Source organism: Pogoniulus pusillus, chromosome 34 (assembly GCF_015220805.1).
Source record: "Pogoniulus pusillus isolate bPogPus1 chromosome 34, bPogPus1.pri, whole genome shotgun sequence".
NCBI classification, from domain to species: domain Eukaryota; kingdom Metazoa; phylum Chordata; class Aves; order Piciformes; family Lybiidae; genus Pogoniulus; species Pogoniulus pusillus.
Genome location: NC_087297.1, coordinates 9,845,985 through 9,863,776, shown reverse-complemented (window position 1 = coordinate 9,863,776; position 17,792 = coordinate 9,845,985). Strand labels below are relative to the sequence as shown.

At 44.0% G+C, this 17,792-nt stretch overlaps 1 protein-coding gene across 1 annotated transcript in view; it reads left to right on the top strand.

The window, feature by feature from the left end:
- RB1CC1 (RB1 inducible coiled-coil 1) overlaps nt 1-17,792 on the top strand; it is a 98,775-nt gene that overhangs the window by 20,655 nt on the left and 60,328 nt on the right.

Here is a 17,792-nt window from a genome sequence, read left to right as displayed (position 1 = left end):
GAATACAAAGTTCAACGTAGAAGGCAAAATAATCATAGCTTTGCAAAAAAAAATCCCAAAGTGAGGCATAAGCCCTTGACCATTACATGTTTTCAATGAGATCTGGGGGTCAGGGACTACTAGATTAGAAGAATGGAAGAGACCTATAATCTAGTCCAGCTCCCAGACCCACTTCAAGAAAAGACTGGAGGAAGTTGTTGGCAGACGAGAGTGACTGGCATTGGAATGGCGTCCCAGGGAGGTGGTAGAGTTGCTGTCCCTGGAGGTGTTCAAGCAAAGCCTGGATGAGGCACTTAGTGCCATGGTTTAGATGATTGCATAAGGGTCTGGGTGCTAGGTTGGACTGGATGATCTTGGAGGTCTCTCCAACTTGGTTGATTCTATGATTCTAAATGACATCATGTTGTTAAGTGTAGTGCAAATGCCTTTTAATACTCACAGACTTGGCACATTCACCACCCCTCTAAGAAGGCTGTTCCAGGGCTTGATGACCCTGTCAGTGGATGACACCACACTGAGTAGGTGAAGAACTCGTGGATGTGCAGGGTGTGGTAGGCAACCAGCAACAGAACAAGGGCACACAGTCTCAAGTTGTGCCAGGAGAGGTCTAGGATGGATGTTAGGAAAAAGCTCTTGCCAGAGAGTGATTGGCATTGGAATGGGCTGCCCAGGGAGGTGGTGGAGTCACTATTCAAGACAAGCCTGGATGAGGCACTTAGTGCTATGGTCTAGTTGATTGGCTAGGGCTGGGTGCTAGGTTGGACTGGATGAGCTTGGAGGTATCTTGCAACCTGGCTGATTCTATAAACTAATTGTTTAGCAACAGTTGTGTGCAGCTCAATTTGTTTGGAAATGACATTTGAAACACTGAATCTGTGATTTTGACTGTTACTGTAGTACAAGGTCATTATTAAAGGTAATTCTCTGGAGGACCCTCAAAATGTAGGACAATCAAGTGCCAGAAAAACATCTTGAGGGATTCAGAAAGCAATAATTTCACAGTAGTAATTTTATATAAGATTGCATAGCTACGTCCTTAATTTCTGAATAAATATGCATAAAGAAGCTCCAAATATAAGCTCTGATTTATTTTTCATGACAAACAACTTGACAAGAAGTCAGAGGAACACAATTGTTTTTTACATATCAGTGACAGATGATTTTCAGCTTAATGGTGATATAAAATTCTGCAACGTGACTTCGATCTCTTGCACCTACATCTAGTGCAGGGATTTAATGCTGCCAGCCAGCTTGCTTGAGTGCCCTTTCAGTGATTTGCTAAGCCTTAAGGATCTCACAGTGATTCATTCCACCATATGTTTTTTTCAAAGGCCAAATTTTGCCAGGCCATCAGTTTACATGCTGGTTAAACTGGCAAGCAGTGAGCAAACGCTCGGGATCAAGAAAAGGAAATGTCAATTGCTTGTCACCACTTTCCCTTGTCATCTTGTAATGGATACATGACAACAGAAGGAGAGTAGACAGGTAATAAGTTAAATTACCATTTGGAATGACAGCTGGAGCAGCAGAAAATTCTCCTGTTCTCAGGGGATGTTGCTAGCAGTTATTTTACACATGTATTGTTTCACCCATCTCTGGCTGGCAAGTTTTCTTGGCAGCACCAATATTTACAGTGCCTAATTCACTAAGCAAGAGCCTGAGAAATATTTTCCCTCTCTAACTGCTTATGAATGACTTATATTTGGCACCAAGGGGAAAAAAAGCAGATTTCTAAAAACACATTAGAGGTTTGGGGCCTGCAAATGGACAGCAACAGGCAAGAATGAATAAATAATCTCACTTATCTGAGGAGGAAAGTGGGCAGAGAACCCTCTTAGAGCAGCTGATGATCCAGCAGGGTAATAAAATGCTTTGCTGCTATGACCACAGACAATGAAATGGATCAAAGCAGATAGAGGTTTGTGGAAGGAAGTGAGGTGTGTGTCACAGCAGACTTCAAGCCAGCATTAGGAAGTGAATCCATGAGAGTCCTTTATTACTGTTGAGTGTATCTTGATTACAACCAGCACAATAATCAGTTGTACACTCTGCATGTAGCATAGATGTACAGCTTATAAATAGATTGCTGTATAATCTCCTGTCTTTGCCTTGAGATCTCAGCCTCTCTCTCCTAGTGGGAGAAAGAACATTTTGCTTTCCGGAGGCTGCTGAGTACATTATATCTGCTTATAGATGGCTTCACTTAGCTAATAATGTTTGTTTAAATGTATGGCCATGCAAGGAAGTTTCCCTGAAGAGAAAAAGCTGTGTTTAAATTCCTGACTGACTTCTGTTCCCAGAGGTTTTGCAGTAGATGCTGTGGAAAAGGACCAAATCTGAAGAACTGCAGGGAAAGATTTAGGCTTAGCAATGTCCCAACCTCCTCCAATAGCAGTGCCTTTGTAGCATACCACACTCAAGGTTTATGTAAGAGCAGGCACACAGTTGTGTGTAGTTAGGTGGCAAGAAGGGGGAGAGCCACAGGAAAGATGTGGAGTGACCCTATCAGGGAGGTGTAGTGACGAGACAAGGAGGTTTCACCTGGAAAGAAGGGAAGATGAATACTAAATATTGGGAAGAAATTCTCACTGTAGGGGTGGTTTGCAAAAGAGACCAAGCTGGGAGCATGTGTCAATCTGTTAGAGGGTAGGAGAGCTCTGTACAGGGACCTGCTACAGGCTAGGGACAGAGTAGCTGGAGACAGGGACCTGCAGGTGCTGGTAGATAGTAGCTGAACATGAGCCTGCAGTGTGCCCAGGTGGGCACGAGACCCAGTGGCATTCTGGCATGGATCAGGAGCAGTGTGGCCAGCAGGACAAGGGAGGTTCTTCTGCCCCTGTACTCAACACTGGTCAGGCCACACTTTGAGTACTGTGTTCAGTTCTGGGCTCCTCAATTCAAGAGAGATGTTGCAGTACTGGAAGGTGTCCACAGGAGGGCAGCAAAGCTGCTGAGGGGCCTGGAGAACAGCCCTGTGAGGAGAGGCTGAGGGAGCTGGGGGGGGTGCAGCCTGGACAAGAAGAGGCTCAGGGCAGAGCTTATTGCTGCCTGCAGCTGCCTGCAGGGAGGCTGTAGCCAGGTGGGGTTGGGCTCTTCTGCCAGGCAACCAGCAACAGAACAAGGGGACAGAGTCTCAAGTTGTGCCAGGGCAGGTCTAGGCTGGATGTTAGGAGGAAGTTGCTGGCAGAGAGAGTGATTGGCATTGGAATGGGCTGCCCAGGGAGGTGGTGGAGTTTCCGTGCCTGGAGGTGTTCAAGCAAAGCCTGGCTGAGGCACTTAGTGCCATGGTCTGGTTGATTGGCTAGGGCTGGGTGCTAGGTTGGACTGGAATGATCTTGGAGGTCTCTTCCAATCTGGTTGATTCTATGACTGGACAGCTGCAGAGATGGGCACAGCCCATGCCAGGAATTAAAAAAAAAAGTCTCCAAAAAACATATAGAAGGAACTGTAAAGATTAACTCTGATGAATCACTTAGCAGAGAGACATCAAATAAAGAAAGCTGAGTGAGGAAGTCAGTGATTTGTTAATATGAATCAAAATAGCTTGGGGAAATCAATAAATGCATCGGGTGATACAACCCTAGAAAGAAGAAACTGCACCACCGTGAATACAAATGCCCTCAATAATAAAAGAAGACGGATGAGTAAATGCTGCGAGTCTAAAGAGGACAGGAGGTGAATATATCTCATTAAAGAGCAGGTGTAGGAGTACTTGGAAACACTGAGACAATATACAAGTCCAAGATACTGGTAAACAAAATTCATTAGCACTGGAAGGCACTGAAATAGGGGAGCAGAAGTAGACAGCCCAAAGAATCTTACTACGGACAGATAGCTGCAAACAGCCAAACTCCTGTTCTTTAGGCAGAGGTGCAGATCCCAAGCTTCTCTTATGCTCAAATTCTCATCTTGAGAAAACATCTGCTTTTGCTCCTGTTACTGTTTTAATGGCCACACTTGCACAATAGTGTTTTATTTTAGCATTTGGATTTTTTGGGTCCTCATATCTCCACTTGTCAAGTGCCACTAGGTAGCATGTGCTTTACTGGAAAGCCTAATTAGGGCAGGCATTTATGGAAACTCCCATCCTCTGTTGGGGTTGGGTTTTTCCTTCACATGTACATACCATGTTTCAGAGCACAGCAGGCTGCATAAACAAAAGGGCTGTATGCTGGTGATATTGAAGGCTATCATTAGTGAAAAGAAATTAATTGGATTCATGTATTATGGCTGTGGGTTCGTACAGAAGGATTGGAATAAAACAGCAGGCTTTCTAAGGAAGGAAATTCATGTAAACAAAGCATTGAAAACCTCACCAGGAAACATTAAATTTCTGAAAACTAGAAAGAAATTAACCATAATTGCTGGCCTACTGGGGAGGTTACACCACAACCTCTTAAATGTTGTCTGCACTTCTGCAGGAAAACACACCTTGGTTTCCCCCCCTAGAGGTGAGATGCACTGATTTGGCTGCTGATGTCCATCTAAGGGCAGAGAATTCCTGTGACTAGGTGTCTGCAGAGAAAAGACTGGGGATATTTGTTCTATCTACCTCCCTGTGAAATGGGCAGAAGGGTTGCTGACCCTTGCTGGGATTGATGAAGCAAGAGGCAAGCTGTGCTCCTGTGGCTGGCAGCACACAGCAGCTGTCAGTGCCACATTCTCCCGCTGAAATGGTAACCAGCACTTAATCTCTTCCTCCTGCTGTCTCTTGCACATAAAGGCTTGCACATCCAGCTGATGAGTGGGGATCTTTTGCTCTCCATCCCTCCCCCACCATGCAATCTTTTCATAGCCTTTGAGCTTTCCTGCTCCCAAGACCTGCTGTCCCAGTGGGCAGGCTGCCCCATTGGAAGCTGGCCACCAGTATTCCCTGAGTCAGGTGTGGATGTTATACTAAGCCAGGTGCTCTCTGCTTTTGCAGCATCACGTGCACGTGCTCCATCGCTTGATACAACCAAAACCTTAGCTGTGGTTTAGGAGCTCCTGCTCTTTGCAGCTTATTGCATCAGCCTGTCCCCTGTTAGATGGCTCTGTAAGAACTTGAGAATGAGAGGAGAAGATATTTGGAGGTTTTGTGTTTTTTTTAGCTAAGTTAACAAGGAGTTTAGCAAAATTTGCCACTTAAACAGTTCACTTGAGGGACTCCAGAGAGATTTCTGAAACTAAATGTCTTCAAGTGTATTTTCATTAAATATTTGGTTACTGGATGTTTTCTTGCTGTTTTAGCTCTGTTAAGCATTCTCCACAGTGATCACAGCACAGAACTTGTGTGGATGCTTAACCCTTTCTTAGAGGGCATTTGAGAGCTCTCTCTACTGAACCTGTGATATTCCTTTCGGTGATAGAATAGAATCATAGAATGGTTTAGGTTGGAAGGGTCCTCAAAGACTATCCAGTCCAACCCCCTGCCCTAGGCAGAGACCACCTCTCACTAGAACAGGTTGCTCAAGGCCTCATCCAACCTGGCCTTAAACACCTCCAGGGAGGGAGCAGCCACAACCTCCCTGAGCTACCTGTGCCAGTTGCCAGATGAGTGCCAGCTCATCACCCTCACTCTAAAGAACTTCTTCCTAACATTTAGTTTCAATCTCCCCTCTTTGAGTTTAAACCCATTCCTCCTCATCCTGTAATTACAAGACCTTAGAAATAGTCTCTCCCGAGCCCTCCTGTAGCCCCTTCAGATACTGGAAGGCTACTATAAAGTCTTCTTGAGACCTTCCTTCCTCCAGGATGCAGAGCCCAACTCGTGTAGCCTGTTCTCATAGGGGAGCTGCTTCAGCCCTCTGAGCATCCTCGTGGCCCTCCTCTGAACTTGCTCCAACAGATTGTGCCATTTTCACAGCTACACATTCACTGTGAGAATACAAGTCTGGAATGCTTGCAGCTGGGAACAATACATATCTAATACATTACAGTAGAATTTGAAAGGTGGAGATGATTATAATTAAATTATTATAACAAAATGTTTTTAAAGCAATTGTTTCAAATTGTTTAGAGACTTCACTGAGTTCTCATCCTCATTTATTTAATATGTATTTTTGGATGCAAAAGTCATTAAATCTCCTTTTTAACAATGTGGGGAAAGGAAACTTTTAGTATTTACAACAAGCAAAAGTTCACTGACAATAATTGTGTACTCCTGAGACTGCTCTAATTACGAACCATGTGTCATATACTCTGTTTTATGTTAATTAGCAAAGCCACTTCTCTGGTTAGAAGTCAGTTTTCGGCACAGTTTCAGGCTGTTAATCAGATGCCTTAGCCCACAAAAAGATGGGAATGTTAGCTTTGACATGGAATGAACACTGGCATGTTTCAAGGTCCCCTGAGTATCCTAAGTGCTGGGCTGGATGTCATACATGAACTGCAGTCACAGAGTCACAGAAATATCCAGGTTGAAAAGCCCCTCAGGATCACCAAGTTCAACCTAGAACCCTAATCTACAAGATTCACTTCAAACCATAGCCTAAGCACCACATCCAAACCACTCTTAAACACATCCACAATTGGTGACTCCACCACCTCCCTGGGCAGCTCATTCCAGTCCCTGACCACTCTCTCAAGAAATAACTTTTTCCTAATGTCCAATCTAAACCTCCCAGCCTCAGCTTGAGGCCATTCCCCTTGTTATGTCTCCAATTCCCTGTGAGCAGAGCCCAGCAGCAGCCTCTTCACAATGTCCCTTGAGGTAGCTGTAGACAGCAATGAGGACTTCCTTTAGCCTCTTCTTATCCAGGCTAAATACTCCAGCTCCCTCAGCCTCCTACCTAATGCAAACCCAGGCTTAAGCTGCTGTATGCAATAAGCATTTTTTTTTGTCTTTAGAATTCTCTTTACCTAGAGCTGTGTTTTATCTCTGTAATTTTTAAAATTAGCCATCTTCTTAACTTGTTATTGGCCACATTAGAAGGTAGTTTTCAAGCTTTCAGATTCAGAGGTAATATGCCAAAAACTTGGGCACTGGAACAATATTTAACAGCAAGTGGTCATTAATTTTGTCATGAAAATATGCAGGGAAATGCAACATGAATAATTCTTAGAACTGCAGAGTATATTTGAGGGAGCACTACACTTCAACCTACCTGTCTTAGAAATGGTAACAAAATTGCTAATCTGTTGGCTGCTCAGAGCCAACCAAAAATCAGAGCTGACGGCAGTCATTTTCATCCCCACAATTTTCAGTGACAGGGAAAAAAAATAGAGAAGCAAAGCCCACAACAGCCCAAATTTGTGTTAGTAACATATAATTAAACACTCAGTTGTTGAGTACACTCCATTAAAACATTATGGTACGAGGCTTGTCCCGTTGCCTTGTTCCAACACACAGACACCCACCATTGAAGTTAATGGGTTTGGTTTTATATTACAGAGCTACTTCAGCAAAGCTAAAGTAGCAGGCATGTTTTAATCAAATGTTGCAGTGGCTAGACCCTTGCCAGTCTCAGGGGGATCACCTCTGGGTGCACTGATTATGTCAACTCGACCCATGAATGCAGACTGGTTAAATTATTTGATCACATCTTGTGGCTTAATGTCATCATTACCATTCTTAGAATCATAGAAGCAACCAGGTTGGAAGATACCTCCAAGATCATCCAGTCCAACCTAGCACCCAGCCCTATTAAGTCAACCAGACCATGCACTAAACGCCTCATCCAGGCTTTTCTTCAACACCTCCAGGGACGGCAAATTCCACCACCTCCCTGGGCAGGCCCATTCCAATGCCAATCACTCTCTCTGCCAACGACTTCTCCTAACATCCAGCATAGACCTGCCTGGCACAGCTTGAGACTCTGTCCCCTTGTTTCTGTTGCTTCTTTCCTGGGAGAAGAGACCAAACTCACCTGGCTGCAGCCTCCCTTCAGGTAGTTGTAGACGCAATGAGCTCACCCCTGAGATGTTTATAAGCAATTGTCACTGTTCCAGCTATTACACAATCTTTATTGACTCATTTAAAAAAGTTTTATCCCACAGTGCTGGTAACAGGCAAACAGAATAGCAAGGGACTTGGAGGTGGAAAAAAAAAAAAAAAAGAAAATATTGCCTTTATGCAGCCTGCAGAATGAAATTCCAGCCTCAGTGTTTGGTAAAACCTGCAGATGATTAAGCTTTGGAGAATTAAGAAGTGAGCACAGGTTAAGACAAAGCTTGGAATGAGGCAGCTTCTTGCCTCGCTACAGAGGAGTGTAGTTTTGGACTTGTTGTCTGTCGGTCTTGCTCTTTCCTTGACCTGTCTGTTGATTTCAACATAACTGGAAGCATAGAGGGCCCAGAAGCCATTAGTTTGGGTGCTCAACCCAAACTGGATCCAGACAGACACTACTTGTTGCTGCAGGGAGGCAAATAATTCTTAAAAATAAATAGATAACAAAGGCTCCTGTAGCTGATGTCTCCAGCGCCACAGGAGCTGGAATTCCTGCCCTTGCAGCACACCTGTGTGCTGCAGAGCTGATGTGAGCAAATCCCACTGTGTAAGCGGAGCTGAATCAAGGTCCAGTGTCCTTAGTTTCAAAAGCAGAAGTTCTTCATTAGGAGGCCCTGAACTGACAGTAAAAGCTGAATCTTCTCTTTATCAGCACTGCTAAAGAGAACTGTCACATGCTGTCATCTTTACAGTGCCCAGTCTGGATCTGGTTGGGAAGAAATTAACTTTTTTTGCAGCCCATATGGTACAGTGTTGTGGATTTGTGGCTAGGAGAGTGTTGCAAACACAGTAATATTTTGGCTACTTCTCAGCAGTGCTTGCACAGCATCAAGGCTTTCTGCCTTTCCCACTCCACCCTCCTACTGAGCAGCCTGGGGTAAAATGCTGGAGGGGGCACAGCCAAGGCAGCTGACCTGAGCTGGCCAAAGGTAGAGCCCATAGCACAGGAACCCTAACTGATGAAGGGGTAATCTACAGCATATTAATGTGATCAGCAATAAAAACTGGGGTACAGGAAAAAGGGAGTGGTGATTTGCAAACCATTGTTAGATACCAGCTGGCCTTCTGTCTGCTTGAGGAGGTGACTGCCTTTACATCACTTGTTTCTCTAGTCATCATGTATTAAGCTGTCTTCATCTCAATCTAAGTTCTCTCACTTTGTCTCTTATTCTATCCCCTGTTCTTCTGGGGAAGGGGACGATTGTGCAAGCAGCTGTAGGTGTGCTTGGCTGCTGGCTATGGTCAACTCATGCCAATGTCCTCTTCACATATGTGCATATATGCATATTGAACTGCCAGACTCTAGAATAGGTCACTCAAGCAGAGGTATGTTGTGGAAAACTGAGTTAGTATGGAGATGTTGAAGAGAATTGCTAAGCCAAGCAAAGGAATATTCCATGTATGACTCCTGACTTCTCATAAGTAACCGCATGAGAAAGCAACAAATGTCAGCCATGGCGGGGCAGGTTTTAATTGGATTGGTTTTTAGAAATGTTTTTTTAATTACTTAGAGCTAGTTACCATCAAGGATCACACTACCTTCTTTTCAAGGAGAAGACAGCTTTCTTTGGACCTTTTCTAATTTAATAAACAGTATTGGGTATGTTTTCTTTCTGTACTGAAAAGAACAAAAGGCTTGGTTCTGCAAAACAAGTCATACTTCATACCTGATGCCCAAGGGTAGGATGAGGCAGCAATTGATATATGTATTGATGTAAATTGATACATATTAGCCACTGTGTGAGTAATTTTGGAGGCAGCAACCTTAGGGTGTTGTCTCAGGTACGCACCTTTCGCTGCCTTTACTCTCTGCTCTGGGACTTGCACTCAGGCCAGCAAGACAAAAAGGATATGGAAAAGTGGATAATTTGTGGCGTGATGCAGGGGGGAAGTGCGAGTAGGTGCTTCAGTCCTTCCCTTGACCACTGCAGTCTTGTTAGAGGATCTGAGCCCTTAACTCAGAGCTTACCAGAAAACGTGGAGAGAACTTTGCACAACAAAAATTTAGTGTGGGTGTCTCTGCTGTGTGACTCCACACAGCTTTCTGCTAACAGAGGCAGCCAGGAAGGGAACTAATGCATGCTGATTAATCTTTTCATTTCTAAACACTGCTCTCCAAACACCATCTTCTGGCACCCTCAAGCAAGTAATAACAGACGTTTGCCTGTCTGGGAGCACATTTGGCATTGACAGGACTGTTGGATGCCAAAAGCAGAGGAACATGGTTTGTCCCCCATGATATCTGGATTTTGCTCTCTGACAGACACCAAAAGATGCTGAATGATTTCTGGATCGAATACAAGGCACTGTTTCTTTCTCTCTAGAAATTATAAGCAAAGGAGTTAAACCCAAACCCCACCTTAGTGATGCCCTTGGTTAGCTAAGCAGATGGAAGAGGAGATGTGTGAACGCTTCATGCATTTTGAAAGGCATTAAAAAAGCCCTAAAGCATTGCTCTATACTGAAACTTCAAACAAAAGTGTTTCACTAACAACACCTATGGTAATTTCTCTCTCTTATTACTCTTATTAAGGAAAAAAGAGGAGTGAGTTTCACTGAGGGAAAAAAAATGGGAAAAAGAAATTTCTATCAGATTTGTTTGCAGAAATGACAGGAAATGTTGCATTGTATTGACTAAAAACGTAGTCTGCAGCTTTTAATCAAGACATTCAGGTCAACTGTTGCTGTAGTTCAGGAAAACTGTTTGTTGTTAGCACTTCCAGTATCTCAAGAGGTCAACTTATCTCATCCTGAGAAGAATCTAACACAGCTCCTCAGAGCAGCATGGCCCTTGCCTCTTGTTCAGTCAGTGGGGGATTTGATGTGGAACGAAACCAAGGCATTGGAATCTTGGAATTTTCTGTAGAAGAGGATTTCATCTTTCCAGTTACTTACAAACTGAGTCTCTGTCTCCTTTGTATTTCTGCTTGGTCCATTTTGAGAGGGTAAATAATTCAACCAACTTGTAGAGCCAGATGCCCAAGTGGTGAGCAATACTAGTGGAGAAAATGACCGCAGAGAGAAAACACCTTACCTAGATGCCCCAGTACAAGAACTGGAGCTGTGTTCTGCAACTAAGCTCCACACTTGCACTGATTTTTTTCATGGCCTGTCAAGACACCAAGATTAAAATGACACTGTTTTTTATATTTAAAACTGGAGAAAAGTTTGATTTGTTCTTGCAAGATTCTTTTGTCTTCCATCACCCAGGAAATGAGTTGATAAAATGTCAGTACAAGACAAGGTAATATTTGCAAAGCACTCTTAGGGCTGATGGACTTAAATCCAATATGTTTTTATTATCTTGCTGTTTAAGCAAATATTTGGCTTGACTGCTGTGTAATAGTGGATGTGCAGTTCCCAATTCAAGTGTGGGTTTTTTGATGCAATTCATGTATGTGCTCAGACGTTTTTGTAACCTGGGTTTTTTTAGCTGATTCCAAGCAGTAGTTCTACCAACTCTTGTTACTGCCAGATAGAAACACAACAATTAAAGCTGTCCCCTGAGGAGACTGGAGAGATGGAGATCAAGGCTTTTTATTCATTTGGCCTGCTTGTTACCAAGCAAAGTTATGCAGGTCATGCAGTACTGAAAGAAAATTCAGTTTTGGGTGTAAACACTATAGAAGCAGTGATGTGGCCATAAGGCTAATCACTTGTTGTGAAAGTCAACCAGAAAGCAGGCTGTGATGAAGTGGAAACATAAATATTGGGCCAGCCTTCAAAAGGCAAGGTGGAGGCCCCCTGTAAGCTGTCAACCTGCCTCTTCCTCTAGGACCATTTTTGAGCAACTCTGCCTGATAGGTGTTTTCTGGGCATACACAGACCAAGCAAGATGGACCAGGAGAAGCCAGTGGGGGGCTTTTACTGTGGCAGCTGACAGCTCTCTTCTCTTCTCTTCATTTGAATGAGGGATAAGAGTGGTTCCGTGAACACGTGGAGAACTGGGCAGCCTGTTTGCCCTGAGAGTCTTGGAACTCAAGCCCTATGAGGAGAGCCTGAGGGAACAGGGGTTGTTTAGCCTGGAGAAGAGGTGGGCTCAGGGGTGATGAGCTAGTTTCAAGATAGCTAGAAATGTTATGGTAAGAAGGATTAGATCACAGGTTGGGAAAGGGAAACAGGATGATGTCTACTTTGCTCATAGCTTGCTGAGAGGTATAAGAACAAGAACCCAAACATAGATAAGGAGAGTCACAACTTCTGGGGGCATTGCCTGAGCTGCATTTCTTTCTAGCCTCTCTGCCATCTCTCTGAGTAATCCACTTTGCTTCTAACTCCCTGGGCTGAACCTTCATTCTTTCCTTGGGACTGGGGTAAGGTTGAGAGTGATGGGAGAAGGTGGAAGGGTGGTTGGGAGCCCCTCCTAGGGACTCAGGTTTCTGGGAGGGCTTTTGTGTTTCTCTAACTACCTTTTGCTTGTTATATTTCTGCATTAACTGTATATACTGTAAATCTCTGCTTGTAAATATAAGCTTCAAATTTCCAGAGCTGGCTGAGTCTAGTCTGGGTGATTGCCAAAGTGTGTGGGGGTAGGGAAAAAACAAATCACTACAGGTGATCTCATTGCTGTCTACAACTACCTAAAGGGAGGCTGTAACCTGGTTGGACATGGGACACAGTCTCAAGTTGTGCCAGGAGGTCCAGGCTGAATGTTAGGAGGAAGTTGTTGGCAGAGAAAGTGATTGGCATTGGAATGGGCTGCCCAGGGAGGTGGTAGAGTTGCTGTCCTTGGAGGTGTTCAAGCAAAGCCTGGATGAGGCACTTAGTGCTGTGGTCTGGTTGATTGGCCAGGGCTGGGTGCTAGGTTGGACTGGATGATCTTGGAGGTCTCTTCCAACCAGGTTGATTCTATGATTGGCTTTGTCCAGGCTTTCAATAGCAGCTGACACAGATCCTTATGATGGGAGGGAATTGATTTGGAAAATCAGCCTCCTTAGACAGGAGGGAATGGATTTGTAGAATATCAAAATGAGAGTGGTTAAGCACTGAAATATCTTGTCCAAAGATGCTGTGATTTATACTTTCAGATAAAAAAAGCTGACCGGACAATGCCCGGAGGAATAGTAATTAACAAAGTTGGTTCTGCAGGTTAGGCTGGGAAGGTGGGAGTGGGATGGACACCAGAAGTGCCCTCTAACCTGAATTCTGTGATTCTAAGCTCAAGTTAAGCAGAGAGGATCTTTATTGTTTCCCCCAGGAACTAATAAATTAGTCACTGATAAGGTCAATGGAAGCAATAAATGCCTGCTCAGAACAGTTGAAAATGGATCAAACACTGCCTTCAGCTAACCCAACATTAGAGCAACCACAGTCTGACTACTCATTGCCACTCATCGTCCAGTGACACCTGTTGGTAGTGGTGATTTATTAGATAAATGTGATTAACTGCAGGGCTCAACTTGTTCTGTTCAGTGATACTTCCCTGAGCATCTGTATCATCCCTTCAGACAGGCCCTACTGGCAATCCATGTACTACACTTGCAATTGGCCTGTCACAGAGTTGAAGGAGTTTGTGCATCATCTGTATTTCTGAAAGCATGATGCAGGCACTATTGTCCTGCACTGTATCATTTATGGCTGCCATTCACAGACCAGTACAGTGCAAGCTTTTAGTCAGAAATGTAATGGGAAACAGATTAGCAGAAAAAATGCAAGTGTTTGTACATTTTCCTACTTTTTGAGAGTACTCAGCTGAGCTGTGATACTGGTTCAGTATTCTGACACTACTGAATCTGTTGTTCTCTGTCCCTGGAGGTGTTCAGGAAAAGACTGGATGGGGCACTTAGGTTGGATGGGCCATGGTCTGGTTGACTGGACAGGGCTGGGTGCTAGGTTGGAATGGGTGATCTTGGAGGTATCTTCCAGCCTGGTTGATTCTATGATTCTATACCAATCTCTTTTTTTAAGCCCAATATGAAATGGAAGTGGGGTATGGATCCTGCCCTTCTAGTGCAGTGACCTTGTTACCATTCCATTGCACAAGTTTGACTTTCATCTGTGTCAGAAACTCAGAATTCCCTTCAATCTTGGAGTTCAACTGCACATAACATACTGAGAAGAGAAAGGAAATTGGAGCATTGACATAATAAATACTAAAACCAGAAGATTTTGCTCAAACAGACAAGGTCAATAATATTCACCATTGCATACAAAACACCTAACTGCAGAAATAACCTGGAGTATCAATGATTATAACACACAACCTTAACCCAATCTGTGCTTCTAGCTATGCTCTTCTTCAGAATCCAGTCTGCAATCACTATCTTCCACTGTCATCTAGTGTCCAAAAGTCATTCTGCAAGTGTTTGGTGATTACACAGAAGAATTCAATGTTTTTTGCCCCTAACTTAAAGAAACTATTTTAATCAGAAAACTATTCTTTAAGTTTGGGTATGGAAAGTCTGTCTACATATTTATCCAGCCTTGAAAAAGTCTGGGCAGCTACCCACGTGTGCCCAGCAAGGAAACAGGAAATGGAGAGTTAATACAGAGGTTTAAAACCCAGCATCATTACAGGAGATGGTGGAAGGAACAGGGGCTGTAGGTCCCATTTTTCTTAGGGCTTTAAGGTAACTGTGGGCTAGAGGAAAGCACAGTCAAAATATGTCAGCACAATTGAACAGAAGAAGAAATTAAGTAGATCTAGTAAAGAATCATAGCATTATACAAGGGTTTGGGTTGGAATGGACTTCTGACAGTCATCTAGCCTAGACTCCCTGCAGTCAGCAGGGACATCCTCCACTAGATGAGGCTGCTCAGAACCTTGTTGAGTCTGACCTTGAATAGCTCTAGGGATGGGGCCTCAGCTACCTCCCTGGGCAACCTGTTCCAGTGTTCCACTGTTCTACCACCCTCATGGTAAAGAACTTGTTCCTGATAACCAATCTACATCCTCTCTAATTTCAAACTACTGCTTTTCATCCTGCAAGCCTTGGTAAATAGTCCCTCTGCAGCTTTCTTGTAGCCCCCTTCAGGTAATAAATAAAATCAAGTATAACAGAAGCATACATTAAATATATTTCACGCTTGGCCACAAATTGTGCCTGTTTCCCTACATCAAGTGACAAGACAGCAAAGATGACAAAGTCATGCTCTGGAAGGTCTATGTAAGGTATTGCATTGACCAGAGTTCCAGCTTGCACAGTGAAGAACAGAGGAGTCATCCTTGCAGCTGTTATCTGTAAGCCTTGCTTTTATTCAGCACCCAGGTTATAACTTCCAAATTAGCAATATTGCACTGAGCTGATCTCCTTTTCAAGGAAATGTTTGTCAGCTTTCAAAGTGAAAGATCACATGAAACAACTGCAAGCTGTTTCTACTTGCTTGTGCTTGCTGCAGCCACATGACCAAATCTGGTTTTCACTTCATAACATTCAAATACTGCTCAAAATGTCTGAGGAAAACAAAAATGGGAGCTCTGCTCACCTATCAAATAGGGAAATAGGATTAAAATGGAACATCAATAACTTGAGATGGTGTTAATATATCCTGCCTTGCTGAAATTACCCTCAAGGAACTGTCACCAGACTCTTCCATGCAGAGCTTGAATATTTGCTCTTGAGTGTAAGTTTGGTGCCAAATGTAATTATCTGTTTACTTAGTAAAATGTTATTCCAAGGGTAAAAGACCAGCCTAGTGCAGCTAAATGACCCCAACTGACATGAGAGTTCTATAAACATAAGACAAACAAAAGGGTGATTGAAAATAACATCTAATAAAGTTCTTCAGGAAATAAAAAAGGCAAACCAGCATTATCTAATGCCTGTTTACATAGGTGAATAGGTAATACACTAACAGAAACCAATCTTAATTCTGTCCTCTTACAACCTGTGAAAGCTGTAAAGGCTGACATTTTTTGGTAATCTTGACAAACCACTTGTATAATTTCTGAATATCTTTTAATAATAAAAACCAAAAGTTTTTCACACTTTGGCATGTGAAACCTTACAGCAGGAGCTGGTGCGGATCCCAGATTGACTTTACCACTGGGTCTCTTTAATACAGGAGGAGGGAAAAAAAAAAGTGATTCCTCTGCATTAAACTGCTGAGAGCTCCACCAGTTCTTTCAGACAGGTTGGAAAATGCGAAGACGAGCAATTGACCCTTAGTGTTCTGGTGTAAGTAATGCCAGCGGAGTGTTGCCTGGGAATCATACAATCAGCCAGGTTGCGAAGGGACTTCCAAGATCGTCCAGTCCAACCTAGCACCCAGTCCTAGTCGATCAACCAGACCATGGCACTAAGTGCCCCAGCCAGTCTCTTCTTGAACGTCTCCAGGGACAGCGACTCCCACCACCTCCCTGGGCAGCCATTCCAATGCCAATCACTCTCTCTGCTAACAACTTCCTCCTTACATCCAGCCTAGACCTCCCCTAGAACAACTTTGAGGCTGTGTCCCCTTCCTTCTGTTGCTGCTTGCCTGGCAGAAAGAGCCCAACCCCCAACCTGGCTACAGCCTCCCTTCAGGTAGTTGTAGCCAGCAATGAGCTCTGCCCTGAGCCTCCTCTTCTCGCAGGCTGCACACCCCCAGCTCCCTCAGCCTCTCCTCACAGGGCTGTGCTCCAGGCCCCTCACCAGCTTTGTTGCCCTTCTCTGGACACATTCCACTGTTTCAACATCTCTCTTGAGATCTGGCCACAGTACTCAAGGTGTAGCATGATGAGTGCCAAGTACAGGGGTAGAATAACCTCCCTTGTCCTACTGGCCACACTGTTGCTGATGCAGAACAAACCACAGCACTCACACAACAGCCAGCTATTTCTAGAATGTATTATCAGACCATGTGGTGCAACACAGAAAAAGGTTTTTAAAAGAAGAAAAAAATGCCTTGTCTATTGCTGTTTCCTCTATCAATGTGTTTGGGTGTTGCAGAGCACACCTGTGCAATCCTCTAGTCCACCTTGAGCTGCAATTTGAGGTAGTTTTGACAGTAGACTTCCAGAAAAGTAATCCTGCAATAAGAGAGAAAGTCATAAAAATCTCTCGTCAGAGATTTGACTGCTAGAACTAAATTGGTCACAGCACTGCTGGTGCCATAGCTGCAGCAGCACAGAGCTCAGGCTGGGTGAGCTGACTGCAAATTTCCCCTTTGATGCTTCTTCAGCCTTGGCTGAACCATATGTTTCAGCTGTGCTGTCACCAGTAAGAGAGAGAGCTGGGTAAAGCGAGTTCCACTCAGCTTCTATCATCTGCAGTCCCATACAGCGCATCAGCACTGTGTGTGGATTCTAAGATGAGCTGTCTGCAGACAGCACAAAACACCTGATTCATGCTAGTGTGTGCCTCACAAAATACAAAGCAGCACAAGGATCTTAGTGATGTGTAGAAAACAAAAGCTTGCTGAGAGAGTAGTCTGGGGCGTTTCTGATTGGAAGGTAGTTTCAGATGTGTGGATTTCTGTATGGCTCTGGAGAACATAATGCAAACCCAGGCTTAAGGAAGCCCACTATAGGCTTAAGCTGCTGTCTACAACTACCTGAAAGGACATTGTGGAGAGGCTGCTGGTCTCTTTTCACAGGTAACTGGAGGTAGACACAAGGGTGAATGGCCTCAAGCTGAAAGGGCTGGGGACATGACGGTTGGACATAAGGACAAAGTTTGTTTCATGAAAAGAGTGGTCAGTGACTGGACATGAGTTGCCCAGGGAGGTGGTGGAGTCACCAATCCTGGATGTGTTTAAGGATGGTTTGGATGTGGTGGCTTAGGAATGGTATAAGGTGACTATTGTAGAGTTCTAGGTTGGACTTGGTGAACCTGTAGGGGCTTTTCAACCTGGACGTTTCTGTGATGCTCAGCTTTGCGAAGCAGTTGAGACAAAATAGGGTTTTTCTCTTCTTCTGATCCTAAGCAAACACCAAAGTTGAGTC